The 13,078-nt window shown below is 65.2% G+C and overlaps 1 long non-coding RNA gene across 1 annotated transcript; it reads left to right on the forward strand.

Moving 5' to 3' along the window:
* The first annotated feature begins 12,253 nt into the window (after positions 1–12,253).
* On the forward strand, positions 12,254–12,768 carry LOC136992227 (uncharacterized). Its single transcript, XR_010884310.1, has 3 exons — positions 12,254–12,284; positions 12,487–12,582; positions 12,747–12,768. It is a non-coding gene; the product is annotated as an uncharacterized lncRNA (long non-coding RNA).
* Positions 12,769–13,078: the final 310 nt, after the last annotated feature.

Here is a 13,078-nt window from a genome sequence, read left to right on the forward strand (position 1 = left end):
ACTAATCTTAACGAGCGGGACAGGGTGGTGGTGGAGGGGGGTTACTGTGCAAGTGTTGCAAGAAGTGGCTCTTCTTGTGCGTGTCTGAAGTGACAGAGCACGGTAGTGCCAAAAACGCGGACACAGAAGGTTTCTGAAAGATTGATCTCTAGCGGCTACTTAGTCCAACTTCCCTTTCACAGCAAACCTGACTGTTGTCATAGCTCCCAAAACAGGGGATTGGGGGAAGCGGTATTTGTGGCTTGCGTATTCTCGTTTACCTTGCTTGTGTATGTGTGTATTAGATCTGCTTTTGTGCTTAGAAACAACTTTGGGTTCTTATGATTTCCTGCAGAGTTTGAATGTTTTTTTTTGTTTTTTGCTTTATACTTTTGTAGGGCGATGGATTTTACTAAGCCTCCATCAACAAGCGCTGGCTGGCAAAGTTACGTCACGTCCTGGCAGAGACTCTTAGGCAAGACGGAGGAGTTCAGCTCCGCAGCCTGCCAGAAGAGCGTCGCCCGCGAGGGGTTGCTAGCCTGGAGTTATAGGTGCTGATGCACATGGCTCGTTCTGTCAGGCGCGAAGAGGTTTGCTTTGGTTGCTGAAATTTTAGCTTGGCTTTACACCCTGTAGTGGTGGTATTTTTGTATTTATAAATTATGTTAATGCTAGGCGTTCGGCACATCGGGGAACGACTATGCTGCCGTGAAGAACTGCGGGCTCCCGCCCTCAGCCCTTTGCAAGTTATCAGGTGTCAAGAGCGGCCAGGAGACTCCAAATGCCGGCGGAAAGGTTCTCTGCCCGGTCCTGACGAGGAGCCCTCGGCCGTAGGAGGGTCGGCCGCATCCTTACCGGACTTGCGAGTGATAAGCCGCAATTCACGGAGCAGCAGGGGAGGTGGGGGGGAATAGCGCCTGGTAGCCCGGCGGCTACGGCATTGCTGTTGCTAGCAGGGCCCCGAGGTCTGTGTGAAGCCTCAGCTGCCTGTTGGGAGCTTTATTTTGGTGTGTTTACCTGGAAAAAGCAGCGAGGGAGGCCTCAAATAAGAATTTTCGTGGCTAGGTGGGTAAGCTGTGAGCCCAGCTGTCTTTGCCTTGCTTTGCCGCTTGGTGTCGTAACAGCGACTTGGGACCCCGGAATAAAAACTGTTACAGGGCTGAAGGGAGGACCTGCATTTGCCCAGGTTGGGAAACCATCGTTAAAGCTTGGGGGGGGGCCAAGCTCCAAAAGGAGACTCTGCCGGTGACCTTGGTGGTCTGATTCATTTGCAGGCTGACGTTCTGAGGGCCGGCAAGCGGAAGAGGAGCAGCTCAGCCCGTTTGGTTGATTTCGGTGATCCTGTTTTAAGGAAGCATGTGAGTACAGAAGGGGTCTGGGAGGGTTTTTGCACAAGGCGGGAAAGAGCGAGGAAGACTGGAGAGCGTGGAGAAACTAGGTGCCGCGGGTACTGAAGCTGTGACCAGCTCCCTGTCCCTCTCATCCAGCCCCCGTTCCTCTGTCCGCTTCTCCCCCCTTCTCTTTTGCTGCCTGTCCCTCTGTCTGCCTCCCCTTTCCTTCTTTCCTCTCTTTCTTTTTCTGTCCACCTCCGTGTCCCTCTTTTTCCCTCTTCTGCTCCCCGGTCCTCTGTGCAGCCCTCCATCCCTCTGTGTGGCCCTCGATGCCTCTCCGTCTGTTCCTTTGTGCAGCGCCCTGACCCTGGGGCCGGGTGTCTCTCCTTCTCTTTCTTTCTCCATCCATCTGCCAAGCGCTCTGTTCCCTCCTTTCTTCCGTTGTGCTCCCTGGCCCTGCGTCCGGCTGAAGGTCTGTCGTTCCTTTGTGTTTTGTCTGGTGTGGCAGGCACCAGGAGGCGGTTGGCGCTTGGCAGAGATGATCAGCAGTGCCCAGAGGGTCCCACCGATCTGCCTGGCTCGGGTCACGTGAGACCCCTCCGCAGCGACTCTGCGTGCGGAGGCGCGGGGCTGTGGATGTGCAGTGGGGGAGCACTAGTGGGCCAGGGATGCGGTGGGGGATGCGGTGGACAGCAAAGAGGCTCCTGGGGAGGGAAGGTGTCACGGAGGCAGAGAGCAGCAGAGGCTCCGAGTACTCGGGTGTTAGGACGGGTGCTCGTGGCAGGGCGCTCCGGAGCTGCTGCGGTCGTCTGTGCCGCTCGTCGGCGCGGCCCGCGGTTCCTGCGTCTTGGCCGCCTGCGTGCAGACGGGGCTGCCGCGCGGTGCAGCTCGAGTCGTGATCGCGACGCTGGCATCGAGCCCGCTTTTCTGTCAGGTCTGCCTTTATGCAAACCGGTGTCTTCCCTACGTCAGCCTTGCTCTGCTGCTCTTCCAGGAGCCTGCGCTCGCCTCTGCTTTCTGGCACGCTGTCGTGTCATAGGGCTTTCCAGCAGGGTCTGTCTGACTTGGGCCGCTTGTGTTGTCCACTAGGCAGCCTGAGCGAGTGAAGCAAAATCCTCCTCCTGGCACTGTCCCGGCCAGAGTCAGTTTCCCATCAGCTCAGTCTCTGCAGAGTTTGGAGTTTCTGGAGGCCTTAGTTTTTATCCTGCCTTGGCTGGACAGCGCTTTCTGAGGGTGTCTGTCAGTGGCAGTTTCCCTGAGGAGGATCATCTACCGAAGGTTGGAGGTGGCCAGGTGACTGAGCGAGCCTGATTGTACGTGAGGGTTGCTGTGACATCCCTGCGATGAAACGGAGCCAGAGAGGGTGAGTGAAGCAGCACAGAGGCTCAGTCATAATTGCGGAAACAATTCCAGGCTTTGGACTAGGGAGTAGTTCTAGGAGGGCTGTGCCTCTCAGTAACCGTTCTGGCCGCTTTGCAGGTGCTGAAGCATAGTCCGGCAGTCGAAGGAGCGTTGTCACAGCTGGGAGCTCTGCGGAGCTCTGCGGCCGTCCATGGAGGACGAGCTCTGACTTGCAGCGTGGACACAGCTACGTCCTGGGGCTGCACTGTATGTGAGCAGGGCTGGGAGGTGGAAGGTGGTTTTGCCCTCGGTGGTTACTGGTGTCATTGGCTGTGGCTGTTTGCCCGTGGAGCTGAGAGGACCAAAAATATTAATGGTCTGTAAGAGAGATGAATTAGTGCTTGCGGTGTTTCAGGTAGGTGCAGTGGAAGTGCAGCTTAGTGCAATCCAGTGGCGTAATTCTTGCACGTGCTCACGTTTGAATGGTGGCTAAAACCGAGCCTATAAACAGCAGCTGTAACATGATTCTGGTGCGTGTCTTGCTGTTCTGCTGCCCTTCTAAACGAAGGGGAAACTTCTTAAGCTGTGGGCAAACCCCTTGGTTTCTCTGTACTGTTCTCATGCTCATGGGTGCTTTGGTGTTTCTTGCTTAAAGCTGAGGCTTTGAAGTTTTTCACTTAAGGTTCGTTGTTTAGTTTGTTGTTGAGGGTCTGTCGCTCAGGGGTTCTGCTTTGGCCCCTCCTTTGACCTTTTAGTTTCCCCCTGCAAACCTCTCTTGGCCCTCCGCTCCCCTTAGCACCCCTCTAGTGCACTCTGGACTACTCTTTCCGCCTTCTTTGTGTCCCAGAGCTGTCTTGTGGCCCTCAAGTCCCCTTAGGACCCATCTAGTCCGCTCAGGACTCCTCCTGAGGCCTTTGTTATGCCCCGGAGCCCTGCTTTGCTCCTCCAGCCCTCTCAGCGACCCTCTAGTCTGCTCGGGACCCCTCTTTTGGCCAAAATCGTGCCCCAGAGTCCTCTAGCGGCCCTCTAGACCCCCTAGGACTCCTCTAGTGCTCTCCGGACCCCTCTTTGAGTCAAAATCGTGCCCCAGAGCTCTCTTCTGGCCTTCCAGCCCCCTTTAGCACCCCTCCAGTCTCCTCAGAACCCTTCCAGCTGTCTTCCCTGTTCCCCAGAGTGATTTTTTGGCCATGGAGGCCCCTTAGGTCTCCTCTAGGGTGTTCTGGACTGCTCCTTTGGCCTTCCTTTTCCCCCAGAGCTGTCTTCTGGCCCTCCAGCCCCCTTTGGACCCCTCTCGTCCCCTCTAGTGCCCCAGACCCCCTCGCCTGGGGGTCCCTCTGCAGCCGTGCCTGGCCCCCGCCCAGCAGCCCTCTGTGAGGCGTCGGGCCCCCCCACGGGTCACAGTGGCCCCCACGGGTCACAGTGGCCCCCACGTGTCACAGTGGCCCCGCGGGTGCCCTCTCCCTCCCGGGGCCAGCGCTGGCCCAGTGGCTCGCGACTCCCACGGGAGGAGGTGCTGGTGGAGCAGTGCGTCCGTCCAGGGAGTCCTGCCGCGATGGGGGTGCTGCGAGCGCTCCGAGGTGGGTGCCGGCACCATGCTCGGCGCCCTGCCTGCTGGCACGTTGGTGGGGGTGACGGGGACCTGCCAGTGCCCGCGTTCCCGGCTCGGGGAGAGCCGAGGTCGCCCGCTTGGGGCCAGCACCAAGCTGCCCCGGGCTGCTCTTCTCCAGGCTGCGCAGAGCTGGCTCCAGCGGCCTCTCCTGTCACCCCGTGCTCCGGCTGGGGAGATGTTTGCCCCGACTCGGGGCCAAGCCCCGCGGCTGCCGGAGCGATGCAAACCCTCCGCTGCTTTCCTTCCAGGTTTCTTCACTTGTGTACGTCCCCAGTCCGGACCTGCACGTGGCGAGGACGGCGGCAGGGTGGCCGGGTCGGTTCCTGTGGCCATCGCTACCTTTGCCGCCGTGGTGACTTCTCTGTTGGACCGGCTGCAAGACGCCAAGGTGAGGCGGAGGCATCTTGCAGGGCTACGTGGGGGGTTCGAGGGCTCCTGGCAGCGCCCCGGCTTCCCCGGGTGCCGAAGGCTGATCTCGCCTGACAGCGCCCCTGCCCTGCTGCTGCGCCTCATCCCAAAATGCTGATCCTGCTGGTGGCGCTGGGCAGACGCTCCCACACACCCTCCTTTCCCGCAGGAGGTGTTGGCGTCCCCAGGGTTCGGGTTCGGGTTCGGGTCAGGAAATCCCAGCGCAGGCTTTCTCGCCTGCTCCCGACGGCTGCGCTGAGCGGTGCCGGTAGCTCATCCGCGGCGTTGGCGTAGCAGAGCTGCTGTGGGGCAGCACGTCCCATCGCTGCCGTGTGCGGTGTGTCCCCAGGGTGGCAGAGCGGAGACCTACCGCGAGCTGGAGAGCGTCTTGTGGGGCGACGAGAGCCGTCTGCAGAGCTCTGTCGTGGACAGAGTGATAGCGGTGGCGTGCGAGGACCTGCGAGCGGCCCAGGTGAGCTCGTTCTTGCTGAGGGTGACCCCGGATGCCAGCGTCCAGCCCGGCCGTCCTACGGAGAGGCTTCGGGATGCGTCCTGGCGGGGGGTTGGGGCGGTGACCCAGAGCTGTGCAGAGAGGTGGGGGCGGACTGTTTGTGAGCGAGGGACAGTCGGAGTCAAGTTCCCGGTTCCTTGTCCTGCCTGGAGGCCAAGCCGTGGCAGACGGCCGGTTGTGCTCCTGCCACACGCGAGCTGCTGTCTTCCAGGGTGCGACGGCCGCCGTGAGGACGGCGGCTAGTGACGTCCTGATGGCGCTGGCCCGCTCCCACTTGCACGACGTGGTGTCGGCGCTGCAGGGCCGCCTGAAGGCCACGGAGGAGATGTCGGAGGAGTTCGTCCTCATCACCCTGCGCAACCTCGCTGCTCGCTATGGTACGGCCCCCCAGCCCGCTGCTCCGGGTTACAGTGGGTGCCAGGCGGGAGACGGTGTTCCTGCCCCTGCCCAAAACGGGCTGGGCTGGGCTGGGCTGGGCTGGAGGGAACCCACCGGAGACCAAACGCGCCGGACTCTGCCCCGCACCGTCCTCCCCGTGCCCCAGGGCTTCCCCACGCCCCTCGGGGAAGGCGGCCGGCGCACGGGTGCCCTGGCAGGACCCTTCCCGTGCCGGGCCCTCCCCCAGCGCTGTGGCAGCTCTCCCGTCCCCCTGCCCCCAGCACGGCCCCGCAGCCCTGGCCCTGGCCTGGCAGCGCTGCCAGGGGATGGAGCCCGCGGGCCGCGGCGGCTCTGGCTGACCGGGGCCGCCCGTCCCTGCCCTCTCCGCAGCCCTGCAGTGCGTGCCCTTCGCGGAAACGACGCTGTCGGCCCTGCACGGCGTGCTGAGCATGGTGGGGAGCGGCCGGATGCTGAGTGCCGTCTGCGGCGGTGAGTGTCGGCGCCGCGGCAGGGCCCGCGGGGAGGGGAAGGGGAGGGGGCGGCCCTGGGTGCCTCGCCGGGGTCTCGGGGCGAGCACGGCGGGGCTGAGCCCGCAGCGAGCTCCGGCCTCGGCAGCTCCAAACTGCCCTGAACATGCGGGAGCGGCGGGTGCCGCCAGGGTGTCTGTGGGCAGGCCGGGCCGGCGCTCCTTGCAGCTGCCCCGAGCAGCTCCTGGGTCCCTTCCCAGCCTCTGCTCCCGCACTTGCCTCCCGGTTTTACCTGCCTTTGGCTGAGCTCTGTCCAGTTCTGTTTCCCCCCTGCTCCTCCCTTTCCCCCAGGGCAGCCTGGGTTTGTGTTTGTGGGCTTTAAGGGAGAGCGCAGGGAAGAACTGCCAAAGCCCCCAAGCTTGTGCTGCGGGGCAAACGTTTGGGAAGGGAGAGGCAGGGCTGCAGCAGGCAGCGGTGGAGGGGAGCGAGGCTGTGCGGAGGAGGAGATGCGCTGGGGCGGAAGAGGGGAGAAACAAGGCAGCGTTTCAATCCAGCCGTCTCAGACCGTGGCACAACGCGTCCCTGAAGGCAGATCTCCTCGCAACCTGCGCCCCGGCGAGCCTGGCCTGGGCTTAAAGCAGGCCTGGGGGCCGGTGCGAGGTCTCGTGCCGGTCAGGCTTTGAGGCGATCCTGTTTCTCTTCTTGTGCTGCAGCTGTGGAGCAGTGGTGCAGAGGAATAAACACGTACTTGCGCGAGGGGGAGAAGCGTGCCTTCCCTCGCCTGGGGGCCGCCCAGCTCTGCGCCCCCGTTTACCCGCTCTTCTGCTACGCGGGCAGGAACTGGTGGGGCTGTGAGCAGGAGGAGGTGAGTGTTGCTGCTCTCGCAGCTGTGGGCAGCAGCAGCTGCCCGTGGCGGCCCCGAGCCAGGAGCCCGGAGGCCAGGGGCTCCCTGCCAGGAAGGAGCCAAATCCTGGGATCTTTTGGCGGGGCAGGCCGGGGGTGCTGGGAGGAAATGCTCTCTGTGCTGGCGAGCGAGCCCTTCTCACCAGGGGCGACGGGGAGGGGAAAGCCCCATGCGGGAAGGGCGGGCTGGTGTCTGGGGGAGGCGAGCGCTGGAGAGACCCGCAGTCCTTGACACAGTGTGTCACCGTCCCTCGGCAGGTCAAGCAGGCCGTGCTCAGGGCGATGGGTGCCATGATGGGTGTCCTCCTGCACGCGGAGGAGCACCGCGAGCACGTCTGGGAGCAGCTCCTCTGGCTCCTGCACCAGTATCGCGACGTCTGGGACCCCTTGGGGGTGACCACGGTGAGGCGTTGTGCGGGGCACAGCATGGCCAGGGGCCGTCGGGGAGCTATGGGGTGCCGGGAGGAGCCGGGGCCCTTTGAGCAGGAAAGGGGGAACGGGGGCCTGGGGCTTCCCAGGCTCTTGCTGGAAGAAACCAGCAAGGCGGGAGGCCCAGGAGGCAGCGGAGAGTCACTGGGGCGAGCGTCTCGGGAGGGGAGGCTGCGCCGCCTCCTGGGGCTGGGGGCGCGCGAGGAGCTCTGCCCTCGCGCCCAGGGCCACGTCCAGCCCCTGTGACAGGGAAAGGTGCGAGGGGGGTGATGTGCCGGGAAAGGCCATCCCGGTGGGGCCACGCAGAGGAGAGAGACCTCGCAGTGCTGCTCTGCGGGAAGGACGAGCCAGAAGCTCCGTGCGGGGCTGGGGTTTCCCTGGAAGTGGGTTCAGGCCGTGGCGCCTCCCAGCAATGCTGGTTTCTCCCTTTCTGGGCGGCTCGCGGTGACAGCCGCCCTCTCCCTCCCGCATTCCTTTGCAGACTCTCAGCTATTTCCTGGGGGCCGTGGCGGGCGTTCAGACCCACGTGCCCCGGGCCAAGCTTCTGGCCGTCAATGCTGCTGTGCACCAGCAGGTAAGGTGTGACGCTGCATCGCTGGCCTGGGGCTCCTGGGCCGCCTCGGCTGCTGCACAGCTCTGCGTGTGCCCGGGGCTCTGGGCTTTGGCTGTGGGTCCGTGCCCAGAGCTGCTCATGAGACGAGAGCTGGCAGCGCAGTTTCTTTGCTGTCCCTTTCCATGCCGATCCGGCTTTCTCTGAAACGCGCCTTGTTCCCACAGCTCTGCGACGAGATCGAGCTGCCCAGCCCAGAGCACAGAGCAGAGCTGTGCCGCTGCATCACGCTGCTGGGTAAGGAGAGGAGAGCCAGCGCCGCGCCACCGTGTCCCGGCAGCTCTTTCGCAAACCTGCCCGTGTGGGAAGGCACTGGTCGCTAATGCCAAGCGTGATTTCTTCCCCACAGCCCAAATATGCCCGGAGGAGACGATTGTCTTCCTATACTGCAAGCTGAGGAACGGGAGCAAGGCCGATCGCGTGGCAGCCGTGGAAATGCTGCAAGCTCTGGTGCGCTCTGACGGTCAGTAACATGGGCCGGAGTACTGGAGTCCCTACTCCATTGCTGGGATGCTGCTGCTTCCTCTGACATGCCAATCTGGCCCCGCTTTTCTGTCCCACTTGTGTACAAAAAGCCGTGGAGCCGTGACGACTCCCTCCGGAAATGGGGGCTCGGCCTCAGCGCAAGCCTCTCCTTGTCTCTTGCAGCCCCCGACACGAGGGAGAAGCTGCCCCTGTTCGCCAAGCTTGCGCAGTCTGTGTGCCGCGACACCACGGCCCAGGTGAGCTGGTTTGGGCAGGGCCGGTGCTGCCGTGGGGGCAGAGCAGCCCTTTCCCCGGGGCAGAGCCTGGCGAGGCCGTACCAGGAGGCAAAGGCAGGACCGGGGGCTAGAGCCCGGTGGCGGCCACGGAGCGAGGGCTGCTGCTGCACCCTCGTCGCCTCGGCCCGGCCGGAGGGGCTGCAGTGCCGCAAAGGCAGCTCCCCTCGGGGTTTGGGCCGGGGTCGTGACTGCGGCCTCCCCGGCAGGTGAGGAGGGAAGTGCTGCATTTCATCGGGGAGCTGCTGCACTCCAGTGCCCCGGGCTGCTCGGCGTGGGACGTGGTGGGGCACATCTTCAGCGAGTTCAGCCGGGCCTCGGGCAGACTGGTAAGGGCAGAGCGCGGCGCCGGGGCTGCCATGCCCCAGCGGTGCCGCACTGCCGTGGGCATCCCTGGCAGCGGGGAGCCCGGTGCAGCAGGACCACTGGCGCCGGTGCTGCGGTGGGAGCGGCCTCCCTGTCACCGTGCGCCGCAAGGTCTGGGAACAGGCGGTGACGAGTGTTTCCCACCTCTGTCTCGCAGGCGACAGGAAAACTTTGCGCAGTGGAAGCCCGGGAGGAAAGGGCTATTCGGGGCCTGTGCGTGCACGTCCTGGGCACGCTGGACATCTCTGCAGGAGCAGTGGCCAAAGTCAGTCATCCTCTGCTGCTGCTGCTGCTTGTCTGGGGACACTTTTCCTCGCCCTCCCCGTGGCCCGAACCTCTCCCCTGACAGGCTGCAGAGCTCGCGCAGCTCACGGAAACGCTTCCGTCCTTTCCGTCTGCGAGCTCCCTGAGCGGTGGGGTTGGCGGTGCCCGAGGCTTTCCCCTGTGCACTGGGACTCCCCATCTTAGCCACTAAAGCAGCCCAGAAGAGCTGGGGTTGAGCTGTGTGGGGCCGCACTTGCTCGTCCAGCGCGTCTGCGCTGCCTGGAGCACCGCTGGGCGCGCGTCTCGGCTGCATCCCGCAGAGGAGCTGTAGGGGCTGGCGGGGCCGTACGCCTCCTGCGTCCCCTTGCAGCGGGGAGGTGAACTGCCCCTGGGGTGAGCTGTGCCGGCAGCTCTCGCCAAACGGGCAGCCAGAGGGAGGGGGAAAGCGGCATGAAGCAAGGTGGGCGAGAGGGAGAGAAGGTGGAGGAGGAGGAAGTCGGGGTGAGACTGAGTTAGGGAAGGAGCGAGGCCGAGGGGCCGGTGCCGAGAGGCGGCAATGACAGGGGAACTGGGAGGGAGAGGCGGAAATGCCGGCGTGCCGAATGGCCTGGTTCTTGCCTGCAGCTCCTGTGGCCGAGGCTGCTGCGGTACGTGGTGCCAGCCGAGTACACGGGCATGCTGGTCCCGCTCTGCCGCTGTCTGTGTGCCCTGGCCGAGAGACAGGAGAGAGCAGAGCGCGAGGAAGAGGAGGCGGCGCCCGAGGCCCTGGAGTCTGAGGAGCAAGGTGGGGAGCAGAAAGACCTGGCGCGCTGTGCTGGGCTGGGTGGGCGCGGGGCAGCGCGTGTCCCTGTGTCCCCTGCCAGCCCCACACAGGAGGCCCGGGGCAGCGCAGGGCAGAGCGGTGCCCGTTGCTGGGTGCGAGGGCTCTGCCCTGCGCGCCCCTTCCCTGGCAGAGCTGCCTGGTGCTCCTGCATCCAGCTCTTGCCGGACCCAGGGGCTGGTTCCTGCCGTGCCGGAGCTGCCTTTGTCAGCAGCTGTTCAGCGCGGGATCCCGGCAGGGCTGGTGTGGAGGCAGCACAGCCGGGGTCCCCTTCAGCCCCGCGCGGGGGCGTGGGACATGGCGCGGGCAGGGCACGGTGGGGCTGGGCATCTCACGCAGCCTTTCTTTCTGCCCACAGCTGCTCTGCCGGCTCCCCAGGCCCTGCTGGCTCGCCTGCTGGTGAGTAGCGGGGCCCCGGGGAAGAGCTTTTGGGGCCAGAGCGAGGGGAGAGGGTGGGAGAGATGGTGCCGAGGCCGGTGCCGGGCGCCCCGGGAGGAGGCAGGAGCGTGTTGGAGGGTGCCTGAGCCTCCCTGCCCGTCGGGGGCTCCCGCTCCTCCTGGGGGATGGCAGTGCCCAGGCGAAGCCATCGGCTGCCTGCTGCCAGCCAGGGCAGTGCCGACTTCCCTGCCTGCCTGCTTGCGGGGCAGCCGCGGCTCCTGGGGCAGGTGTGAGCCCGTCTCTCTCCTGCCCTGGCCTAGGTGGTGGCGGCGGTGGCTCCGCACGCAGGCGGTGGCCGTGGAGCCGCGGCCCTGCAGCTGCTGCAGGCGCTGCCCGGCACGATCCACGGAGCCGTGGGGGCGAGCTGGGCCGCGGAGATCCCCCTGCTGCTGCAGCACCTGGCAGGTAAAGTGCCGGCGGGAGGGAGAGGCTGGGGGCGGAGGGGGCAGCAAAATGCTTCAGCTCTCCAGCCTGGTGGAGGGCAATGGTCCCGGGTTTGCTGGCGCTTGTCAGCCCCGTGGCCTGAGGCTTTGGGGCGTCAGACTGCAAAGGAGACCCCCGGGCTCTCCCGTGCTGCTCGCTGGGATAACAGCGAGGACTTTGCTTCCTCGGGCTTTGCAGGAACAACCGCCAGCTCCCTGGACGCGGCCGAGTGGGAGAGCCTTCTGCTGAAGGTACGACGTCCCTGAGGGGGTCCCAGCTGGATGGGGCAAACGAGGGGGCAGGAAAAGCGGTGGGAGGAACCTGGGGGCTCCCTGTTCGGGCACCGAGCGGCACGGGCACTTCCCGAGCCCCCGGCACCTGCCCTGGCCATGGGTGCTGCCCGCTCGGAGGAGCCGCTCTCGGCACGTGGGGCACGGCTGAGCACGAAGGCAGCCGAAGGCCGGGGCAGGGGCTTCTGGAGTGGCCCCATGCCGTGGCACCGCCTGCTTCTGGCGTGTGCGGAGCCCAGGGGACTCAAGTGGCGCGTTAGGGGAAGAGCGAGAGGCAGGTTGCAAGAGGGGCGGGTGGGGAGACGGACTGTCGTGAGGGGGAGCTCTGCCCCGACAGTCTCTAGGGCCACTTGGATGTACAAAAGGCCCTGGCCAAGGGCAGGGGAGCGTTTGCTTCATCTCCCGCTTTGCCCTAGTTTCTGCGAACGTCGCTGGAGGTCATCAAGAGTGAGGCCTGGACCGTGGGCCTGAGCTGGGAGCTGAGCCGGCAGCTGGGCAGCTCTCCCCGCCTGTCCTGGGAGAAGGTTTGTTCCCTGCGTGGTGTCGCTGCCGCTTGCACACCCCGAGGGCTGCAGCGGCGGAGGCGCGGGAGGCTCAGGCCAGGGCGAGGGCTGGCGGTGGCGCTCTGCCCCGTGGGCTGGTTTCCCTGCTGCCCACTCTTTCCCCAAGAAGGTGCTCGCGCTCCCCTCCGTGCTGGGCTGGTGGCAGGGCTGGGCTGGCCACCGGCCGCTGTTGGGGCTGGCGCCGCGGGCACCGGCACAGTGGGGTTGCCGTGGCCTGGCCCTCTCCCGCCAGGCCGGGCTGTCACCGCAGCTGGGGCTCGGCCTCTTCTCTTGCAGCGGTTCCTGTACAAGGCTCTCGGCACGGCCCTGGCAGCTTGCGGGTGCCTCCGCCACGTGCGAAAGCAGACGCTGGCACATCTGAAAGCAGCCAACTTCGTGGAGCTGTGGGAGGCACAGGTGAGGATTTCTCGTGTCGCCCTGCTTTCCCGAGTGTCCCCTGCGTGTCCCCGGGGCAGAGGGGCCCTGCATGCCCTGCTCCAGCCCTTGCTGGCGTTCTGTTCACGCCCGTTTCCCTGGGGAAAGGTCCTGCCTGGCCGGTGGAGCTGGCCAGGGCTGGGCGTTGGGGCTGGAGCGACTCCCTGTTTCTGCTGCGTTGCAGGGAATGGTTTCAGTTGTGTCCCGCTGTGCCGAGAGCCACTTCCAGCTGGCTTTGTCCTCGGTGAAGGAGTTCACGGGGACTTTGAAACACCAGAAGGTAAAGAGCCTGTGGTGGTGTTGTGGGGAGCTGCTGGGAGGTGCGTGGGGAGCTGCGCCACCGGTCGGGCGCAGGGCAGCTCTCGCCTCGGGAGCGTGTGGAGTCCCGGGCACAGCGGGGCCGCGGGCTGACGTCTCGGTGCTTCTCCGGCGACCTCCCGGCAGAGCGACACGGTGAGGACCCGCGCTACTCGCGCTGCGCTGATGGTGACGTACGGCCAGATGGCGCTGCGCGCCCCCAGGGAGCAGCTGCTCGCCCACGTTGAGAGAGACGTGGTGGGGAACGTCCTGCAGCTCTACCGCGAGGGCTGCCAGGTGGGTGCTTGGGGTGCGGGGCAGAGCCGGCCGGGTGCCGCCAGCTCCAGCCTCTCCTTGCCCTTCCCGTGCGCGCCTCTCCCGTCGCAGCCGTGCCAGCACTGCTCGCCCTGCTCCCTTGGGCAGGGGTCCGCAGGGTCTTTCCGGCCGGCAGCGGGGCAGCTGCTTCCCTCCCCTTGGGA

This window comes from Apteryx mantelli, chromosome 5 (genome assembly GCF_036417845.1).
Source record: "Apteryx mantelli isolate bAptMan1 chromosome 5, bAptMan1.hap1, whole genome shotgun sequence".
Taxonomy (NCBI): domain Eukaryota; kingdom Metazoa; phylum Chordata; class Aves; order Apterygiformes; family Apterygidae; genus Apteryx; species Apteryx mantelli.